The 23,460-nt window shown below is 40.1% G+C and overlaps 1 non-coding gene across 1 annotated transcript; it reads right to left on the reverse strand.

Annotated features, from left to right (window-relative positions):
- Positions 1 to 21,504: 21,504 nt before the first annotated feature.
- Positions 21,505 to 21,611, reverse strand: LOC138984544 (U6 spliceosomal RNA). Its single transcript, XR_011461829.1, has one exon. It is a non-coding gene; the product is annotated as a U6 spliceosomal RNA (small nuclear RNA).
- Positions 21,612 to 23,460: the final 1,849 nt, after the last annotated feature.

Below are 23,460 nucleotides of genomic sequence, written 5' to 3' on the forward strand. Positions count from 1 at the left end.
GAGAAAAGATTGAGAAAGAGAATATTTACTTGAAGGTTTCACCTTCTGCTGGATTACACTAATATATGATTTGGAAATTGGCTCCATATTTCACCAATGTCCCTGAAAAGGAAGATGATACATTTCAACTGCATTTTCAAAGACGGAAATATATATGCTAGACTTTCAGATACACAGGAAGAGTTCGGCTGTATTCCAGGATGTCATTAAAGAGCAGAATATATCTCTAAAATTCTAGCATCAGAGCTGGAAAAGATCTCAATTTAGCTTTTCATTTCCCAGAATCAGAAATTGAAGTATAATGATGTTATGTGACTTTGCCAGAGCTCACCAGCTGATCAGAGGCAGAGCAGGCACCAGACACAATTCTCCAGATTTGTACTCTGAGGGCTTTCCGCTGCACCCCGGACATCATGCATGCATCAAATGCCAGAAAACTAAACATACTGGAGAAACTAGAAGGGAAAAAAAAGGATTGGTTGGAATTGAGTTGGAAGGGAAGATGGGAGAAGCTGACCTATTCTTCAGTAGAAATAAGACTGAGGTCAAGATTTTGAGGGAGGGGCTCCCTCAGGCAGCCTGCAATGGAGCAGAGTAGAGTCTTAGTCTTAGCAGAGCAATCTGATGAGAAGAACCTCTTCTGCAGAGAATAGACCTTTGTGGTGACCTTGGGAGTGGTAAGTGTACCTGGCTGATAATCCATCATATCCTGACTTATCTGGCTAATTGGAGAGAAAGAAACAAAAGATTGGAACAGATATGTCACAAAAGAAAATACAGTGATGGCAAATAAGCATATGAAAAGATGCCCAACTTCATGTGTAATCAAGAAACTGCAAATTGAAACAGTGGTAAGACACCACTACTTACCTGTTGCTGCTGCTGCTGCTGCTGCTGCGTCGCTTCCGTCGTGTCCGACTCTGTGTGACCGTATAGATGGCAGCCCACCAGGCTCCCCTGTCCCTGGGATTCTCCAGGCAAGAACACTGGAGTGGGTTGCCATTTCCTTCTCCAATGCATGAAAGTGAAAAGTGAAGTGAAGTCGCTCAGTCGTGTCCGACCCTCAGCGACCCGATGGACTGCAGCCCTCCAGGCTCCTCTGTCCATAGGATTTTCCAGGCAAGAGTACTGGAGTGGGGTGCCATTGCCTTCTCTGACTTACCTGTTAGAATGGCCAAAATCCAGAATGCTGACATCACTAAATACTGATGAAGATATGGAGAAACTGGAACTCTCGGTTATTGCTGGTGGGAATGCAAAATGGTTTCCAACAGCCATGTTGGAAAACAGTTTGACAGTTTGTTAAAAAACTAAACTTATTCTTACCATATAATCTAGCAATTGGCTTCTTGATATTTACTCAAAAGAGTCGACTGTTTATAGCCACACAAAATCTAGCATGTGGATGTATATAGCAGCTTTATTAATAAGTGCCAAAACTTGGAAGCAACTTTTAGTAGATAAATGGATAAATAAACTGTGATATGTACAGACAGTGGATTATTCAGTACTAAATAGAAATGAGCTATCAAGTCATGTAAAAATATGAAGAACCTTAAATGCATATTACTAAGTGAAATAAGGCAATTCTAAAAGGCTACATACTATATGATTCTAAGTATATGACATTCTGGAAAAGGCAAAATTAAAAGATCACTGGTTGCTAAGGGTTAGTGGGGATGGAGGTATGCATAGGTAGAGCACAGAGGATTTTTAGGACAGTGAAATTATACTGCATGATAGTGTGATGGTGGATATGTGCCATTATCCACTGTTATACTACAACAACATGCCATTATACATTTGTCAAGCTTGTAGAATGTATATCACCAAGAGTAAAGCCTAATGGAAACTTTGGACTTAATGGTGATAAAGATGTGACAATAGCTTCATTGGTTTTAACATTTTAACAAATGTACCACATTTTAAAGTGTTAAAATGTTAACATTTTAACAAATGTACCACTCTGGTGCAAGATTGTGATAGTTGGGGAGATTGTATATGTGTTGGAAATCTCTACCTTTAACTCGATTTTGCTGTGAACCTAAAGCTGCTCTAAAATAAAGTCTATTAAAAATTCAGTGTAACACTGCATAAATTTCTAAGTATTATAAGGCTAAGTATAAGAGTCTTTGTCTTATTCTTCTAGAAAGCAGAGCCTAAAACAAGAACTTCAGTGCTTCATGTGAAGGTGTAAACACAGGTGATGAGGTGTAAAACACAGTCTTATTAATGCATAAAATCTATTTTAATTTATGCCTAATAGAGTAAAAGGGAAATGAAGAAGGGAAGATACAAAGTTGCATGAGGCAAAGCAGGCACTTTACTGTTAAGTACAGGCTGGCACTTAACGGTGAGAAACAGGTCATTCAAGACTCCTCCAGAGGAGTTGCAAGAAAGACCTGACCTTTCAGGTATTCCGCTGAATCTGAAAGTGAAGGAGCAACCCAGTGCCACTAACCAAGAGAAAGAAAAAAGGAGGTGGTAAAGGAATTATGGAGATACGCAGGTTTTGAGTGTTTTTGCCAATGTATTAGGCAAAAAAGAATGAGGAATGAGGAAAATGTATGAAGAAATGGCATCAAAAAGTCAGAAAGGGCAGTAGGCAACTGTTTCAAGGTTCTGGACCCATAATGGAACAGGATATTAATGCTGGAGTTATACCTAGATTTAAATCTGTCATGTAGCAGTTGTGTCACAAAGGGGGAAAAATTAGATCACCTTCTAAGCATGTTTTCTTCACTTCTGAAGATGAAGTGAAATATCACTTAATATGGTAATTTTAAGAGATAAATATTTTAACTTAATGAAATTGCTTGGCACTTAGCATACATTGGGGTTTCCCTAGGGCTCCAAATTTGGCTCAAACAGTAAAGAATCTGCCTGCAGTGCAGAGACCTGGGTTTGATCTCTGGGTTGGAAAGATCTCCTGGAGAAGGGAATGGCTACCCACTCCAGTATTCTTGCCTGGAAAATCCCATGGACAGAGGACCCTAGCGGGCTATGTTCTATGGGGTTGCAAAGAGTTGGTTGGATATGACTGAGCAACTTATACTTTCATTCAGTATACATTACTTTCCTCTGTTCCAGTTCTATTGTTTCATTTCACAAAAGTCTATCATGCCAGTTTTCCCCCAGCATCTGCTTCTAGGGAGATTGGGACATTTGAGAAGGAAGAACTCAGTGTTGTTCCCTAACTTTGAGAAATGGCCCAATAAATTTGAATTCCCCATAGCTTCTTTTATTCTCAGCCTGGCTAATGCCAAGGGAAAGTCTCCTGATTTTGTCATTTCATTGGGAAAAAAAGAACAATAAACCTTCTCTTGAAAAGTGAGTCATTCATTCAGATTACTTTCTTTAGGTTCAGTGTTAACAATTTCTTAAGAAAACGCCTTTTTTTTTTTTCTTTTTGGTAGTTTTTTTTTTTTTTTTTTTGGGGGGCTTGTATGGTGGCTTAGATGGTAAAGCGTCTGCCTACAATGCGGGAGACCCGGGTTGGGAAGATCTCCTGGAGAAGGAAATGGCAACTCACTCCAGTATTCTTGCCTGGAGAATCCCCTGGACAGAGGAGCCTGATAGGCTACAGTCCATGGGGTCGCACAGAGTCAGACACGACTGAGTGACTTCACTTATATTTAAAAGGTGACAATTAGCTTGTTTGTTAGCTTTCCTCTGATAGTAAAGCCATGAGTAACATCGCTAAATATGGTTGAAAGCTAGAACATTTGGTGTTTCACTGCCTTTGAAAAGTGCAACTGCAGTTTTATCATCAATGAAGATGGTTTTCTTTAGTAGTCCAGCATGAGCTTTAGCATTGTCAAAGACAGCTAACTTTCTAGGTAGCCATTTCTAACTGCTGTAGAGTCTTATTAATGCATCAAATCGATTTTAATTTCTTCCTAATTAATACTTGAAATATAGTTTCTTATTTTCAATGGTTAGTGACTTGCTTTCCTTATGCTTTTTCTTTTAGTTGTTGCTCAGTAGTCTGACACTCATTTGGTTCTCAATTCTTTTCATTTTGGAGATGGAAGAATTTTCTACACAGGAAAATGGCATCATGGAGATCATGGAGAATCCTAGAACCTGCATTCTCAATAGAGGCACTGTTACACCCCTGCCCTAGGAGATGAAAAGTGGTTTTTGCCCAGTAAAAAAAAAAATAAAAATAATAGTAGAATCCTACTCTTTTGATATTTAAAGTACAGATATACATATAGTACATGTAGAGTGTATCTGTGGTAGTAAAATTTTATGAGTGGTGATTACAAAAATATGTCTAAAAGAGCACCTGAGAGGTGTTGATAATGAAAAACAAGTTGAGAAACACTGATTTAGAGCCAGGAAAGGTGATTTTTAAGAGATAAAACTCTGATATGACCTGAGAGATTCAGAATAACTGCCTCTGTTAACACTGCATTATCCCTGTTAATAATCACCAGACCATGGAACAAGCTGACTATGTGAAAGTTTGGTTATTATTTACATCATCCCTTTTGCTTTCTAGCCTGTTAGTGTTTGTTTGTTTTTGTTTTCTTCCTAGCCTGTTAGTTCTTATAGTTATTATTCATTGTTTTCCAGTGATGATTAAATGATAGAAAAAGATACCAATTGGGGTCTGGTGAGTTGTTGGGTAGAGTTGGGAGGACTCTCTTATTCTGAATTTCCAGGGCAATTTTTAAAATCACTTCACTGTCACATGACCTGGCATTATAGCCTTTTCCTTAGTTCTATTTACTGTACTTCTTAGCTTCCTAGCTGCAGTGTCTTCAGTTCAGTTCAGTTCAGTTGCTCAGTCATGTCTGACTCTTTGTGACCCCATGAATCGCAGCATGCCAGGCCTCCCTGTCCATCACCAACTCCCAGAGTTCACTCAGACTCACGTCCATCGAGTCAGTGATGCCATCCAGCCATCTCATCCTCTGTCGTCCCCTTCTCCTCCTGCCCTCAATCCCTCCCGGCATCAGAGTCTTTTCCAATGAGTCAACTCTTCGCATGAGGTGGCCAAAGTACTGGAGTTTCAGCTTTAGCATCATTCCTTCCAAAGAAATCCCAGGGCTGATCGCCTTCAGGATGGACTGGTTGGATCTCCTTGCAGGCCGGGGGATTCTCAAGAGTCTTCTCCAACACCACAGTTCAAAAGCATCAATTCTTTGGCGCTCAGCCTTCTTCACAGTCCAACTCTCACATCCATACATGACCACTGGAAAAACCATAGCCTTGACTAGACGGACCTTTGTTGGCAAAGTAATGTCTCTGCTTTTGAATATGCTATCTAGGTTGGTCATAACTTTCCTTCCAAGGAGTAAGTGTCTTTTAATTTCATGGCTGCAGTCACCATCTGCAGTAATTTTGGAGCCCAGAAAAATAAAGTCTGACACCGTTTCTACTGTTTCCTCATCTACTTCCCATGAAGTGATGGGACTGGATGCCATAATCTTCGTTTTCTGAATGTTGAGCTTTAAACCAACTTTTTCACTCTCCACTTTCACTTTCATCAAGAGGCTTTTGAGTTCCTCTTCACTTTCTACCATAAGGGTGGTGTCATCTGCATATCTGAGGTTATTGATATTTCTCCTGGCAATCTTGATTCCAGCTTGTGTTTCTTCCAGTCCAGCGTTTCTCATGATGTACTCTGCATATAAGTTAAATAAGCAGGGTGACAGTATACAGCCTTGATGTACTCCTTTTCCTATTTGGAACCAGTCTGTTGTTCCATGTCCAGTTCTAACTGTTGCCTCCTGACCTGCATACAGATTTCTCAAGAGGCAGGTCAGGTGGTCTGGTATTCCCATCTTTTTCAGAATTTCCCACAGTTTATTGTGATCCACACAGTTAAAGGCTTTGGCATAGTCAATAAAGCAGAAATAGATGTTTTTCTGGAACTCTCTTGCTTTTTCCATGATCCAGCGGATGTTGGCAAGTTGGTCTCTGATTCCTCTGCCTTTTCTAAAACCAGCTTGAACATCTGGAAGTTCACGGTTCACGTATTGCTGAAGCCTGGCTTGGAGAATTTTGAGCATTACTTTACTAGTATGTGAGATGAGTGCAACTGTGTGGTAGTTTGAACATTCTTTGGCATTGCCTTTCTTTGGGATTGGAATGAAAACTGACCTTTTCCAGTCCTGTAGCCACTGCTGAGTTTTCCAAATTTGCTGGCATATTGAGTGCAGCACTTTCACAGCATCATCTTTCAGGATTTGAAATAGCTCAACTGGAATTCCATCACCTCCACTAGCTTTGTTCATAGTGATGCTTTCTAAGGCCCACTTGACTTCACATTCCAGGATGTCTGGCTCTAGGTGGGTGATTACACCATCGTGATTATCTGGGTCGTGAAGATCTTTTTTGTACAGTTCTTCTGTGTATTCTTGCCACCTCTTCTTAATATCTTCTGCTTCTGTTAGGTCCATACCATTTCTGTCCTTTATTGAGCCCATCTTTGCATGAAATGTTCCCTTGGTATCTCTAATTTTCTTGAAGAGATCTCTAGTCTTTCCCATTCTATTGTTTTCCTCTATTTCTTTGCATTGATCGCTGACCATAATAACTGGCATTTTGGAAGGTGCTCAACAGATATTCAATAATACTTCATTAATTTACAAGATAATTTTAATATAACACAAAAGGGGGATACTGGAAATGATGAAATAATTTAACATTTATATGGGATATTTTTCTGAGTGAGATGCTTTACCCTGGGTGAGTGAGGAGCTGTTTTTGTGCAGTAAAAGGAGGAATCCTGCCAGGTTTAGGTATGCTTATCTGTGCAACTGGTGTTTTTAGAAACATTTTCCTCTAGGAAATATTAGTTAAAATATTCCAGAATTTGAACAAGTTGTCATATACTTTTCCTCTATCCTTCTGAAGAAAATTTCACCCCCAAAACAAAAGACTTAGACTATAATCTCTGTGAACTGATATAGAGTAGTTTCCTTGATATAATAAGTGAAAAAAAGTAAAGATAAATGATTATCTATAGTATGTTACTTTCATGTAATAAAGACAGGCAAAAAAGAAAATATTCATTTGTGAAAAAAGAAATACAAGATGGATAAACCAGAAACAAATGAGACTGGTTATATAGAGAGAGTGGGAGGGAAAAAGTATGTGTGTGTTGTGGGGTACAGGGACAGTGGAAATGGAATAAATGAAAGGAGGGGCGAATGACTTCTCTGAATATACCTTTCTCTGTACTTCTGACTTTTAGAACCATGTTAATGTTCTGTTTACTCAGAAGGCCATCCAAGATGTGGGCAAACTCAGAATATAAATAATAACTGACCTAATGATTATACACGAACAACATAACCACAGTGAGTGGTCAGGAGAAGGAAAGAATTAATTTCAGCAACTCTGGGAAACTGGTTTTGACTGTGTATTGTAAGGCGGCCAGACTAAAAGGACTGCACACCGTGTTCTCCATTAACAGCTTGTTTCTTCACAGGAGTGCGGCTTAGCAATTTCAAGTCATCAATGGATGCTAAAACTAGTAGAAAAAGTATTTGCATGAATCAAAGTATCTCTCTATGATATACTTATTAATTTCAAAGAAAAAAATAGTAACTTTATAGTGGAGAAACCTGGCAGACACCCCTTAACCTAATGAACAAAGTTAGTATCATCAATAAATATCAACATATTGACATCATGTGTCTCCTGCGCTCATACACTGAGAAAGGTACAATATCAAATCTGTGGTATTCTGGACAGAATTGAAAACTTGAATTTAATAATGAGCAAACATCAAACAAACCCAAATTGAGGTTTATTCTACAGAATAACAGGCCGATACTCTTCAAAATTGTCATGGTCATAAAAGACTTGAGAGGTGCTCCACGTTGAAGGAGACTATGATAAATGCACTGTATGATCTTAAACTGGACCTAGACTGGAAAAAGCACATCAGTGGAACAAATGACAAAATTTGAATTGTTTATAGATTGGATAATAAAATTTTATCAATGTTTATTTCCTTATTTCAACAATTGTACTGTGGTTATATAAGATGTTAACGTTTGGGGAAAAGAAGGGAAGAAGGAATTAACTGGACTTATTTGTCCTATTTTGCAACTCTTTTGTAAAGCAAAGTGAAAAGTTAAAGTTAAATGTTTTAAATTCAAATTTAAGAAATTAAAGAAAAATTGTGGCAAGGAGATATGTAAGGACAAATATGGGTTCTGGTCCTCTTCTTGGCTATTACTATTTCTTGGTATGACTAATAATGATAAAAAGTAAGAAAGTGTTCTTTAAAAATAGGTACATTGATAAACACTTGAGATTTGTCATGTATTTAAAATTCTAACTGGCACAGTTGAATATATGAGTAAATAATAGAATGAGGTATGGAAATTAACTGGAAAGGAAATTTTTTAAAGAGAAAACAAATCATGTAGAAAACATCTACCTTCAACCAGGTTCCTCAAGTTTCAATTACTGCATATTTAAAATCAATAATAACCACCAAGCACTCTCTTCTACAGAGTCAAGTTAAATGATAATACTTAATTAACATAGGTGCATGAATTCTGCTTATTCAAGTATGAAACTCACAGTTGGTAGTATAACAGTCAGTAAAGTGATCTTCGAGCAGTAGGTGAAATTGAAAGCCATTTGACACTGGTATTTCAGGAGTGTTTCTGATACTCTTCTTCCAAGCTGATTTTCTGCTGTTACCATCTAGAAAGTTTACTGAGCGTTCACGATGCGTTGCATGCCACCCGCAAGGGATACGCTCTTTGCTTGATTGAGGCAAATGTTCTAAACTTCCAAAGATTTAGGATTCCAAAGGAGTCTGGCAAATATGTTATAATATTAGGGAGATTAAGTTCCCAAACTGGGATCAATGGGGTGGTCTTACAGTTCTACAGGGTAAGATGAAGCATCAGACTCTGAGTCTCAACAAGAATAAAATAACAAACTTTTTGGGACTGGAAACGTGGGGTCACTGGTGCATGAGAGCAAACAGACTAAACAGCAGTCAAGATAACCTGCTCTTGAGGAAGTCTATGCTCACATCACCCAGCAGCTGTCTCTCCCTCTCTTCTCTACGCCTGAATGCAAACACGCACACACACGGATACCCCTGAACTAGGCTGTGGCATATTTCTTTGTTGCATGTGTCTGTTTTTGCTGGGGTGACCTTTTATTCTAGTCAACTGAAACATGTAGTTTTCTTAAGTTTACTTCTGTTATTTAGTGGGAGAAGCAGTTCCTGTAAATATGGCTTTGTGTTTATATAAAAGTCACTGTATTTGTCATTCTTAGCAACTAAAGGAAAAGGAGGAAAAAGACCCTTATCCCTGAAAAATTGTGGGGTAGAACAGTTTTGTGCATGTGAAAAATCAGGTGTCTGCTTGATAGCATCATTCGTTATAGAGTGGACTTGTGCAAGTTAGGGCCACCTTAGTTTCATTTCATTTCAAGGCCCCAGTTAGGGCCTTGGTTACCACAAGTTAGGAGTTGACTTCAGGAATTAATTAATAACAGCATTAGCCTTAAGCTTCTGTCCTCACCTTTTCTAGCCAGGGCTCAGAACAGATCCTGTTCATACCTACTCTATACAGTCATGGGAAACCCAGACACATACTCTGTCTCCATTAGGCTAAATATAACTCTGTTCGCTTTTTTCCCCACCTCTGAAAGCACATGAGAAATAAAAGAGGTTTATAGTGATAACCTTGAACCTGCTTTCATTTATTAAGTGGTGAATTATTTGCATATGTTAGTATTTTATAATTAGTAGCAAGTTACTTTCAAAATATGTCAATACAATTGTGTCTGAACCCCTGCACTGAAGGAGAGTATTCTGCCCTGGGCAGATCTGCTGCTTTGTTATACAAACGAAATACTTCGTTATCTATGTTGACTTCTAAGGATTGGCCAGAAACTTAACTTTCCCCTCCTTATTTATCTTTCAAAACCTTCCTGGAGTATCACCTCCATCTTTCATATCTCAGGTGGATTTTATTGCTTTGGTGTATGGTATGTTTACAGTGTGGGCATGTGTCTGTTATTGCCCACTGCCCCCTGAATTGTGCTCTGCTGCTGCTGCTGCTGCTGCTAAGTCGCTTCAGTCGTGTCTGACTATGTGCGACCCCATATCGGCAGCCCACCAGGCTCTACTGTCCCTGGGATTCTCCAGGCAAGAACACCAGAGTGGGTTGCCATTTCCTTCTCCAATGCATGAAAGTGAAAAGTGAAAGTGAAGTCGCTCAGTCGTGTCTGACTCTTAGCAACCCCATGGACTGCAGCCTACCAGGCTCCTCAGTCCATGGGATTTTCCAGGCAAGAGTACTGCAGTGGGGTGCCATCGCCTTCTCCGATTGTGCTCTGCTAAGTGCTGCCAAGTCACTTCAGTCATGTCCGACTCTGTGCGACCCCATAGACGGCAGCCCACTAGGCTCCTCTGTCCCTGGGATTCTCCAGGCAAGAATACTGGAGTGGGTTGCCATTTCCTTCTCCAATGCACGAAAGTGAATTGTGCTCACCTGTTCACATATCTGTCCTCCATTTCACTGTGGGTCCTAGAGATGAGGACCCACCTTCATTGTATCCTCTTTGCTTAACATTACCTGGCTTAGAGTTACCAGAGCTTACTATTTCTTAGTAAGCTATAGAAATAGTTCCAGGATATACTATTTGTGAGTGAAATATGTCATTAGTTATCTATAAGGAGTATTCATGTAACACTGGGGAAATGGCCAGAAGACCTCAGCTATTCCTTAGAAAATTGTATTGTTGGGGTGGGAGAAGTAGAATAATGGATAAGAAATAAAAAGGAAATAGTTTTTATTTTTCACTCTACTCCTGAGTTTTCCTTTGAGATTTGATGACTTTCCTTCCAGCCTAATTACTGTTCAATGCTAAGGGCTGGAGTTTGTGGTTTTGGCTTTCTAGACTCATGATATTTAGCTTTAATTGCCATGTCAAGAACCGATGATTTCCTTTACTGAGAGGATATTCTTAATGAGTTGACACCTATCAGTCATTCCTCCTTTCTCCTGTCTAGCTGAAACCCTGATTTTCTTTTGACATCCACCCTCCACGTGGGGGTGGGGGGAACTAACTCCACCCACAGATATGGTAATGGGCCTGTTTATTCCCACCCTTTCTGCCATAACTGGTTCAGGAATGACTTCATATTGTAATTTGGATCCATGATAAAAGAGAGGAAAGGTGTGTTGGAGACTTCTGGGAAAGTTTTCCTTCACTCTTTTGGGAGTTGCCAGAAGTGAGCCCTCTCTCTTCCAGTGGAGGCTTTTGTGTGCAGCTGTGAGATGGAACTGCTGTGCCATCTCACTGACCACCTGGGAGGAGGGTGAGATTTATAGAATTCTGGGAAAACCCAAGTCAGAGCTGGTGGATTAGGTCAATGGGGGAACCTGCCCTATGCTAGTTTTCCAATTAGGTGAGCCAGTCAACATTCTCTGGAGAAGGCAATGGCACCCCACTCCAGTACTCTTGCCTGGAAAATCCCATGGGCAGAGGAGCCTGGTAGGCTGCAGTCCATGGGGTTACAAAGAGTTGGACACGATTGAGTGACTTCACTTTCATGCATTGGAGAAGGAAATGGCAACCCACTCCAGTGTTCTTGCCTGGAGAATCCCAGGGACAGAGGAGCCTAGTGGGCTGCCGTCTATGGGGTTGCACATAGTCGGACACGACTGAAGTGACTTAGCAGCAGCAGTAGCAGCAGCAGTCAACATTCTCATTGTTTAAGCTAGTTTGATAAGTGTCTGCTGTGACTTGCAGCCAGAAGGGTTATAACTTGTTAACAAAACAAAAATTCTCTAGTTTTGAAAAGGTGGAAAGTGGAAACAAAGCAAGACAGTTTGACAGGTGGCAGAACTTTAAAAAATCAGTTCACTTAAACCAGTGCTTCTCAAACTTGAACATACATTAGAATCACCTGAAGAACGTTAAATTGCTGAGAATCGGTCCCAGAGCTTCTGATTCCTTAGCTCTGGGCAAAGACTGAGACTTTTCCTTTCTAACAAGTTCCCCAGTGGTGTTGATGCTCCTGGTCCAGGGATCACCTTTGAGAATTACTGCCTTAGAGTTCCAAGTATTCTGCCTTTCTTGCCAGGATACCCACGAGTTGGGGTGAGGGCCATGGTGCCAAGAAATGAACTCTGGCTGTTTCTGGAGGAGCCACCAAGTGCCTTAAAGCAAGAAAACCCACATAAAGGGCCAAAGTACAGTTTTGGTCATCTTTTTTTTTTTCACTTGTTTATTTCCTTTCAGTTTATTGAGATGTAATTGACATACAGCACCGTATAAGTTTAAGGTACAGCATAATGATTTGGCTTTTATACATCATGAAATGATGATCACAATAACTTTAGTGAACATCCATCATCTTGAATAAATAGAAAATTAAAGAAGTGGAAAAATATATTTTTCCTTGTGATGAGATGATTGTCTTCTTAAATGAACCACCTTCTTCATGAGAAGAGGATTTGTGACTTAGATTTAACACACGGCTCTAAATAGGCTGTAGGTACTCAATAACCCTTAATTAACTTACTGGAAGTAAAGAGCTGTCTGCCAAGCGTTTGTGGTTGGATATTTTAAGATGAGAGTAGGTATAGTACAGAGAAGGCTGAAACTAACACAGGCTGATGACTATGTAAATAAGAGTTCACTTAGTTGCTACAAAACTAGCAACTTGGGAAACCTAGCACTGTGATCTCTTTGAAGCCTTAGGCTTCTAACCCAGAAACTAATCATCTGTCACTGTTCTACCTTTCACACTAACCCCACAATAAATCTCAGATGCCACTCTACTAGCTTGGCAGTGTTGCTTGTGCCTTCAATCATTTATCCCTTGTGTAGACACATCTATTCCAAGTTTATAATAAAGGAGACCTTTGTGTTACAGATAGATAAGGAACTCTGACTTTGTAAGAGAAGAGAATCTTCCTGCTCTTTATGTGGCTTGCATTCAGACAAATAACTGCTTTGTAAACAAGGAACATAATTGGTGTTTGTACAAGGGCCAGAAGTGCTTCTCTGCTTTCTTTCCCAGCAGCAAACATAGGTCCCAAATGCAGTGAGGCTCTGCCTGTCTCCGGTGATGGAAGGAAATCTGTGGTGGGCAGGCACGAGGCCTTCTCCCTGGTAGGGAGTCGCTGTTTCCTCCAAGCCTCTCTTTAAACCAGGAGTTCGTTCTCCCTGAGGCAGGGTCAGGCAAGGGCTTCTTGGCTTTAAGTTGCCTTTTGTGGTTCCTTTGGCCTCAGGTTTTGCCAAGTGATTCACGCATTTTGGAAATGCAGGGAGGAATGTGAAGGAGCGGCCTTCCTCTCAGCCAGGAATGGATTAAGACAGAAGCATCCAAGTTGATGAGCATAGTTTGATGCAATCCTGTGCTTTTCAGCCATCCACTTGTTATGTGCAGCCCTCTCCCGTGGTTTCAGGCTTCTGCTAGGTCTGGCAGCAGAAGGGTGTGACAGTCTCTGTGAATAAGTACATTTATGATGGTTACTGAACCGCAGGCCTTCACAGACGCGTTTCTCCAACACTGGAATGGAATTTGTATTTGGTACAAATTAATGATATTCTGCAACTTGCATTTCCCCCTTTTTATATTTCTACAAGTTATTAGAAATAAATTTTAAGGGAAATGCTCCTTATCTAGAAAACCAGAACAAAAAGTTTTAAGTTTGATAAAGAAAACTCACTTTGTTGAAGAGAGGTTTGAGTTTAATATAGTACTTTCTGAAATGCTTGCCTTTGTTGTGAAATACCACGAATATAAATATTAAGCTGAAAGGTGAAGTTCTGCAGGGCAAGAGATTTCACAAAGCTTTTCATCAAACATGCCCTCTGTATTCTTAAAAACATTATCACCAGTCATTTAGCTGTTGTTCAACTTCTCACCATGTTATAGCACGCGACAGGAACAACCTCTCCATGTCGTGGTAGGGGTAGGATTGGATAGAGTATAAAGCAGGGCATTTTGGTGATTCCTTGCTTAGATTCTCAAATTACAAAATGCTTTGTGGAGCAATGAGATTAACCTTATGCTTTTCTTGCCTCTCTGACAACTTCTGTTGCAACCCAGGATGATTTCTCAATGAGGTCATACATTTCTTGTTAAGAATGATGTGTGTGTGCTCAGTTGTATGATAGAGATTGGAAATTTCCTTATTGCATATCTTTTTCAAATCTGCTTTGTTATTTTATTTTTTTTTGATAGTGTCGTGTTCCTTTCTCATATTTTTAATTCTTTCTTTTACTTTTAAAAATAATTTAAAACCTCCTGTTCAGATAATTCTATTATGTGAAGTTCATATTTGTTGTTTCTTTGAACCTTCAGCCATGGTGACATTTCCTTCAGGTTTTGTGATTTAGGATTGTGAGCTCTTGTCTGTGAGAACCCTGTGTGGCCTGATATGAGAATGTGTCTTTACAAAGAGGCTTCCTGGTTTCGTTAGTCAGGACCTCAGGGGCAGTGACAATCTGGAAACCAATTTTTATGTTACTTTCTTTGACTGGGGATTTATTGCCCTTGCTAGGAGTATAAATCCATATTGAAAACTCACCGTGAGGGCAAGCCTCTTGTTGCAAATTATCAGGGGAGATTTTTTTTTCCCCCTTAGAGTTCAGCCTGAGGGAGAGGAGTTTCCTTGTCCTCCATCTGTAGATCGATTTTTTGTTTTAGTCTACACGTTCTCAGGGTGTAGCCCTTTTAGGGTCCTGGCTCAATGTAAGAATCTTAGTTCTCTCACCCCATCTTGTGGCCACCCCATGTATCATTAACATGCAAGCACATTTCTTACTGAGAATGGCAGTGACCTCTGTCTAGAGTAATAGGAACTTGAGTACCTGTTTTTGAGATTTCTCTCGGTTTGGGGCCTTTGGGTGTTTCCTTTCCATTTTTGAGAGAAAAAAAAAAATGTCTGTTGTATTTCTGGGCCATCTCTTTAGGCTTGGTTTACTCTGAACTCTAAGAGGCAGTTAAGAAGTATCCTCAGGGAAGCCTCATAACCTGGCAATTTCTTAGAATTCCAGGACCCAAGGAAGACTATAGATTTGAGGATATTTCTCTGGTCAATCTTCATTTAAATATGAATATCAAGGAGTTCAGAGCCTCCCTAGAATACAGAGGCTAAGGCAACCTCCATCTTTCAGCTCTGGCGTAATGAAATGAAAAGTGGGTTAGAGTCAGAAGGCCTAAGTTCAGATCTTGACTTTGCTCTGTAAAATTGGATGTTTACTTAAATTGCTTGAACTTCCATTTCTTAAGCTGTAAAATGGAGACAGTAATACCTGACAGAGATACCGTATAGTGTTAAAGGGTATAGTGAAAGTAAAATAAAAAGTTGGAGTGGAGCAAGCATTCAAAATTGGTAATTGAATAAACTTTTCAGTCATCTTAATGGTTGGTCTGATCCCTCGACCATTGTCCTGGTCATTGTGGTTGGGAATCCAACACTCATTCTACTCTAGTCTAAACCAGTGGTTCACAAACTGAAGTACATCTGAATCACCTGGAATTCTTGTTAAAACACAGATTACTGCTGCTGCTGCTAAGTCACTTCAATCGTGTCCGACTCTGTGCGACCCCATAGACGGCAGCCCACCAGGCTCCCCTGTCCCTGGGATTCTCCAGGCAAGAACACTGGAGTGGGTTGCCATTTCCTTCTCCAATGCATGAAAGTGAAAAGTGAAAGTGAAGTCTCTCAGTCGTGTGTGACTCTTAGCGACCCCATAGACGGCAGCCCACCAGGCTCCCCTGTCCCTGGGATTCTCCAGGCAAGAACACTGGAGTGGGTTGCCATTTCCTTCTCCAATGTATGAAAGTGAAAAGTGAAAGTGAAGTTGCTCAGTCGTGTCTGACTCTTTGAGACCCATGGACTGCAGCCTTCCAGGCTCCTCCACCCATGGGGTTTTCCAGGCAAGAGTACTGGAGTGGGGTGCCATTGCCTTTTCCGAAAACATAGATTGCTGTGCCTCAGTTCAGGAGACCCTGATTCAGTGAGTCTGGAGCTAGTCCTAATAGTTTACCTTGTTCCCAGGTACTGTTCATGGATCAGGGACTGCACTTTGACAACCACTCACGTTCTTCCCACTGGTGGTTGGTTTTGGAAGGGGCACATGATCTGAATCTGCTGGAAGAGATGCAAGGGGAAGTCTGCTGCAAGCTTCCAGGAAACATCCCCTCAATCCTGAGAGAAAACAGGAAAGCCTAGATCTGTTTTTCCTCTAGCCACGCTGTCAGGACATGATCCCTAGAACTGCTATAGGCATGTTGCCTTCATCCTGAGGATGAAGCCAGTCTAGGGTAGAGAGCAGAGCCAAGTGAATCCCAGGGCAGCAGAGCTAGAATCCTGATAGTTTCTTTTTGGCTAGGTACTGCTCTGCCTCTGTTATTTATCATGTGAGGTATTGTATAAATGGGGGGGGGGACTTTAAAAAGTTTTTAAGTACACTTTGAGTCACGAGTTTCCTGGTTGTTGACCACCCCAAATATTCTAAGCCATGTGGCATGGTATTAATTTGTTGGATCTTATTCTCGTTACCCCCAGCTATAGAGTGTCAAAGTACGAGTTCATTTAAAGTTAAGCTTTCGTTTCTGTTTTTGACCTACTCGCTTTCTATGATACTTTCTTCTCCAATGTGCCTTTCCCTCCCACCCTCCAATTTTACCCAGTCCTCTGGGGATATACTGCAACACTGTCAAACTGTGAATCTCTTGAAAGGAGGCAACCACTCCAAACTTGCATCTCCTTTCCACATATGAGATGGCGGTGTCCATTTCTGGTTGAATGTAGGATGACCATTTTACTGGATGTCTTCTTCCTTGTATTCTATTTCTATACATTGCTTTTTTTTTTTTTTTTTTTTGCAACCCTAGCTAATTAGTAACTTAGTCTCTTTTCAGACTTTTAATTTCTAGAATTTCCCAATCAAGTCAACGTTGATTCTACCAAAATTTTAACTGTACCCTGTCCTTCTGTTGTGTGGAATTTTTGCTGGAAGGAATTGCAGCAAGAATCAAGGCTGTGTGATGTAAATACCTCAATCCTGCATAGTCACTAGGGCTACAAAGAAAAGGAAATGAGAGCTCTCTAGGGAGCTGAGCCAGCTCAGCACCTCCACATGGAGTCTGAGAAAAGGAATGATGATTTTTCCCCCCTTCTTTTTAATCCCAGTTTGGACAGCTTCTTTATTCAGAACATCAAGGACTGTTGACAGTTGAGTGAAAAGAGTAGGGACTCATGGGATTGCTAATGAGATAGAAAGCCACCTCAGAATCAAAATAAATTTCTATTTGTTGGGCTCCTCTGGCCATGGGGAGATGAGTGAAGAGCCGTAAGCCAATTTCTACTGACAGGTTTCCTTGTCCTGGTGAACAGCGTTATGCGCCATCTATTAATAGTTGGCTTCTGAGAGGACAGGCCAAGGGCTGCCAGCTGTGTGCTGTCCTCCCAGCAGAGAGCTGGGCCGAGGTGAGCACGTTGGCAGGAAGCACAGTATATGGTTGGAAAATAAGATTCTTAACAATTGCAGGTAACACACAGTATTTTTCATAAAAGTAATTTTCTTAGCCTACAAATCCAGGCAAGTGTGAAAAGGAAGAATTCTATTATTTTCTGATATCAAATGCCATTTCTCACTTTCTCTGCAATCCTAATCAGCTCTCTAGACCACATCATGTTCCAAGTCTTCTTTTAAAGCCTTGACTGACAACTCAAGCTAAAATTAATATTTCTTTCTTTAGAGTCCCTAGAGAAGTAATGACCCTACTCTTATATTGTCTTATTTTGCAAACTTGACCATCCAGCTCTTTGAAGGCGAGGACTATATTACACGTCTTTTCTGAGACTCTTCACACAAGATTCGGCACAGTGCTTTGATTGTAGAAGTCACCCAGTGAAAATATTGGTTTATCAGTTGATTCTTGTTTTTTTAATTTAATGAAGTATATACAGCATTGTAGACTTAGGATTCATTTAAGAAGAGAGTTTTCTCACATAAGGCCTATGGATGGACATCTGGGCTTCTGCAAACTCCCTGAAATTGAATGCAAAGTACATTCTGGGGAAAGGGACCATAGCCGTCAGCAGATTCACAAAGAAGTTCCTGATTCTCTCCTAAATGATGAGAATTTATTCATTTTCTTTTCTGCTGAAAAAACTAGGTCCTAATGCCATGTCTCTGACTACACCAGTAAGAGTTCTCTTGGGATGCCTCAGTTTCCATTTTTAGTTGTTGTTCCTAAAAGAGAAGCAGAAATTAAATGGAATTCACATGCTGTGATAAGATGATATAGTTTTTAATTGCACACCAGTAAAAGGATGGTTTTTCTAAGTTCCAGTAGAGATGGTATGTCTTGGTGGTTTGATATATGGGTGCTAAGCCAGATGACCCACTCATGAATCCCAGCTCTGTCACTTACTAGCTGGATGGCTTTGGAAAAATTACTTAAATTCTCTGAATCTCTTTTTCTTCATCTGAAAATTGGGAACAGCAATAGTGATCTAATTCCTAGGATTGTTCTGAAGATTAAATAAGTGATTGCAGGTAGAACATTTAAAACTGTGCCTTACAAAAGTGTGATGCATTAGCTTTTTTTTTTTTAAATTATTGCTATTATTGTTGTTGTTTGACTCTACTTCTCATTTTCATCAATGCAGAGTAGTTAAGGTAATTGTTTCTTCAGTGGCGTTTCCACCACCAGATTCTCTCCTGAGTAATTACGTTAGAGTCATATCAGATTGATGAATTGCTTTGCAGAAATCATGTAGTTTTGCTCTTTACTAAATAGAAATCTGTTTCCTTGCTTGAATTTGCTTGGCACTCTGATGTCAAATCCTCACACTGTGAGAGTATTTAAGTCATTTTAAACATTATAAGGGCAGAGAATAGAGATTAGTGTGCCTTTTCTCCCACACGTTTTTTTGAAAATTATTAACAAAAGTGTTTATTCCAAGAAATACTTTTAGTAGAAAAACTTAGCTATGCTTTTAGTTGCTGTTAACTTGGAAATGGATGAAATGAAATGAAGAGGATGTGGACAGATTAAAGTCAGTACTGTCTGGAATTAAGTCTTCCCATTGACCATAAGATTCAGTTCAGTTCATTTCCTCAGTCATGTCCGATTCTTTGCGACCCCATGGACTGCAGTGCGCCAGGCTTCCCTGCCCATCACCAACTCCCAGAGCTTATTCAAACTCATGTCCATCAAGTCAGTGAGGCCATCCAACCATCTCATCCTCTGTTGTCCCCTTCTCCTCCTACCTTCAATCTTTCCCAGCATCAGGGTCTTTTCTAGTGAGTCAGTTCTTCACATCAGGTGGCCACAATATTGGAGTTTCAGCTGCAGCATCAGTCCTTCCAGTGAATATTCAGGACTGATTTCCTTTAGAATAGACTGGTTGGATCTCCTTGAAGTCCAAGGGACTCTCAAGAGTCTTCTCCAACACCACAGTTCAAAAGCATCAATTCTTCGGCGCTCAGATTTCTTTATAGTCCAACTCTCACATCCATATGTGACCACTGGAAAAACCATAACTTTGACTAGATGGAAAAGTTTGTTGGCTAAGCAATGTCTCTGCTTTTTAATATGCTGTCTAGGTTGATCATAGCTTTTTTCCAAGGAGTAAGCGTCTTTTAATTTCATGGCTGCAGTCACCATCTGCAGTGATTTTGGAGCCCCCCAAAATAAAGTCTGTCACTGTTTCTATTGTTTCCCCATCTATTTGCCATGAAGTGATGGGACCAAATGCAATAATCTTAGTTTTCTGAATGTCGAATTTTAAGCCCATTTTTTCACTTTCCTCTTTCACTTTCATCAAGAGGCTCTTTAGTTCTTCTTCACTTTCTGCCATAAGGGTGGTGTCATCGGAGTATCTGAGGTTATTGATATTTCTCCCGGCAATCTTGGTTCTAGCTTGTGCTTCATTCAGCCTAGCATTTCGCATGATGTACTCTGCATATAAATTAAATAAGCAGGGTGACAGTGTACAGCCTTGACGTACTTCTTTCCCCATTTGGAACCAGTCTGTTGTTCCATGTCCAGTTCTAACTGTTGCTTCTTGACTTGCATACAGATTTCTCAGGAGACAGGTCAGGTGGTCTGGTATTCCCATCTCTTTAAGAATTTTCCACAATGTGTTATGATCCACACAATCAAAGGCTTTGGTATAGTCAATAAAGCAGAAGTAGATGTTTTACTGGATTTCTCTTGCTTTTTTTATGATCCAGTGGATGTTGGCATTTTGACCTCTGGTTCCTCTGCCTTTTCTAAATCCAGCTTGAACATCTGGAAGTTCATAGTTCACATACTGTTGAAGCCTGGCTTGGAGAATTTTGAGCATTACTTTGCTAGCATGTGAGATGAGTACAATTGTGTAGTAGTTTGAACATTCTTTGGCATTGCCTTTCTTTGGGACGATTAAGATTAGCCCTGTTAATAGGCTTTGATTAATCTCAGAATGTATAAGTTTAATTTTTAGACATGGTATGTCTGGTGAACTCTTAGATCTTAATTTGGGGAGATGCAGGAAAGTGATAGTGATTTTTGTGGAGAGAGATGTTGTGCTAAATGAAGCAATTTGTCCAGTGTTACTTTTACAAGGTGACTAGCAAACTTTGGAGAAGGGAAGTGATGTATAGAGGCTTTGCTGTAGCAGTTCATCAGCTAAGTGCACATCCACTTTCCCCTGAATATTGAAAGTGTAAATAAACAACTGATATCAACTACTCCATTCCCAGGATCCTAAGACGCTATGGAATTAGAATATACATATTTAAGGAGGAGAAACATTTCCGTTTGAGATCTAGGATAATGAAGAGTTGTGATGGAAATTGGATTTATAAGAAGTAAGAATATACATTAATTAGGGTCTTTGTGGAAAATAGTTGACTCCTACAAAGTGGGTAATTTTCAGAGAGTTTAAATAAAACTAAATGTATAAAGGTATAGACAGGATATCCAGAAATGACAGGGGATAGTGTGGTATCCTCAGGCTACTAAGGAATGAGGGCAGTGCCTGTCCATCCCTGGGTCTGAATGAGCAGGTAATAATCACAACTGAGGGGAAACAGAGGGAGGGAGAGAATGGGTCGGATGGGGGAAGAATGACTTTGGTCAAAGTCAAAGGATGGCGGGAATATAAACTGGTATAGCCATTATGGAAAGCAGTATGGAGAGTCCTTAAAAAAAAAACACACACACACACCTAAAGAAATAACTACCATATAATTCAGCAACTCCACTTCTGATATATATCTGAAGGAAATGACATCAATGTAGTCATATCCCTATGTCACTGCATCATTATTCACAGTAAGGAAGATATGGAAACAGCCTAAATGGCCATCTATGGGTAGATGGATAAAGAACTGTGGTATATTGGAATATTATACAATGGATTACTATTCAGCCATGAAAAAGAAGGAAATCCTATCATTTGTGACAAACTGGATGATTCTAGAGGACATTATGCTAAGTGGGATAAACCAGACACTGAAAGACAAACTTTTTTTTTTTTTTTAAATATAGAATGCTTCACGAATTTGCATATCATCCTTAGGCAGCGGCCATGCTAATCTTCTCTGTATCATTCCAATTTTAGTATATGTGCTGCCAAAGTGAGCACGACAAACATTTAATCTTACTTGTATATGGTATCTAAAATAAACTTACTCAGAAAAACAGGGTAGAACTGTGGTTGTCAGGGGCAGGAGGGTAGGGTAAACGGGGAGATACTGGTCAAATAGTACTAAATTTCACTTATGCAAGATGAAAAAGTTTTCAAGATCTGATGTTCAGCATGGTGACTGTAGTTAATAATACTGTATCATGTATTTGAGAGTTGCCAAGAGAATAGACCTTAAGTGTTTTCACCATACACGCACACAGAGTAAATACATGAGGTGATGCATAGGTAAATTCACTTGATTGGGGGAATCATTTCACAACATATACATATTTCCAAAGATCATGTTGTGAACCTTAAGTTTTTTTTGGAAAAAATATTCATACGTTTTTTGGCTGTGATGGGTCATTTTTGCTGCACACGAGCTTTCTTTAGTTGCAGTGAGCGGGGCTACTCTTCAGGTGGCGCGTGGGCTTCTTGTTGCGATGCTTCTCTTGTCGGGGAGCACAGGCTCTACATGCACAGGCCTCAGTGGTTGCAGCACATGGGCTCAGTAGTTGTGGCTGTCAGGCTCTGCTGCTGTTGCTGCTAAGTCACTTCGGTCGTGTCCGACTCTGTGCGACCCCATAGACGGCAGCCCACCAGGCTCCCCCGTCCCTGGGATTCTCCAGGCAAGAACACTGGAGTGGGTTGCCATTTCCTTCTCCAATGCATGAAAGTGAAAAGTGAAAGTGAAGTTGCTCAGTCGTGTCCAACTCTTAGCGACCCCATGGACTGCAGCCTACCAGGCTCCTACGTCCATGGGATTTTCCAGGCAAGAGTACTGGAGTGGGTTGCCACTGTCAGGCTCTAGAGCACAGTAATTGTGGCACAGTAATCCCAGCTGTTCCTCGGCATGTGGGATCCTCCCGGACCAGAGATCAAACCAGTGTCCCCTGTACTGCAAGGCGGATTCTCAACCACTGGACCACCTGTGCACCTTAAATTTATACACTGTTTATTTGTCAATCATATTTCAATAAAGCTGGGGAGAAATGTCAAAGGATGTTGCCAGAGTTGGGCAAGTCTGCAAGGAAAGGAAGAGATAAATGCCCCGATCTCGCTCTTTTTCTTTCCTGATCCCCACCAGTGGTCCAGTAAGAACCCAGTGAGAAGCCAGAGAGCAGAGGAGACACTTATGTGCTCCAAAGAGGTAATGGTATACCAGGCATTTTTGACACCCAGAACAGATAATTTTTAATACCCTTACCCTTGCTTATATAGGACAAAATTATTTTCAACAATAACCATGTGAATAATCAATCATAATTATTGATTCACCCTTAAGTTTTATAATAAATGTAGTTAACAATTATTCATAAAAGTAATAATTTTAAAGTTTAAATTCAGTAAAATATTTCATGTATTAACTTTGCATTTATCAAACAAAACAGTATAATTGCACTGTTTTACTGCTTTAAATTTTAAGCATGAGTTAAAAATTCCATGTGATCAAACAGAATGGCAGAACTTATGTCACTCAAGTTTTAATTTTTCCTCTTGACAATTGCGTTTTCTAATTTGCTGTTTAAATGAGATATGTAGTACTCTGGGGGGCTGGAGACAAGAATTGCTCTTGTAATAGCACATACCACTGACTCTGGACCCCTAAAATTTACTCTGGAAAGAAGTACCTCTCGCCGGATCTCTGTGTGTCAGGGCTGGAAGCTGATTGGATTAACTTCTATGTAGAATAAAATGTTTATTAAAGAAAGGTAGTGGGAGAGAGAATTTGAGGCCCACAAACCTATTATTAAAACTGTCGCAATTCTTGGTTTTAGATTTTTAGCCATGTGTTAATAAAATGCTG

Source organism: Bos mutus, chromosome 21 (assembly GCF_027580195.1).
Source record: "Bos mutus isolate GX-2022 chromosome 21, NWIPB_WYAK_1.1, whole genome shotgun sequence".
Lineage (NCBI taxonomy): Eukaryota > Metazoa > Chordata > Mammalia > Artiodactyla > Bovidae > Bos > Bos mutus.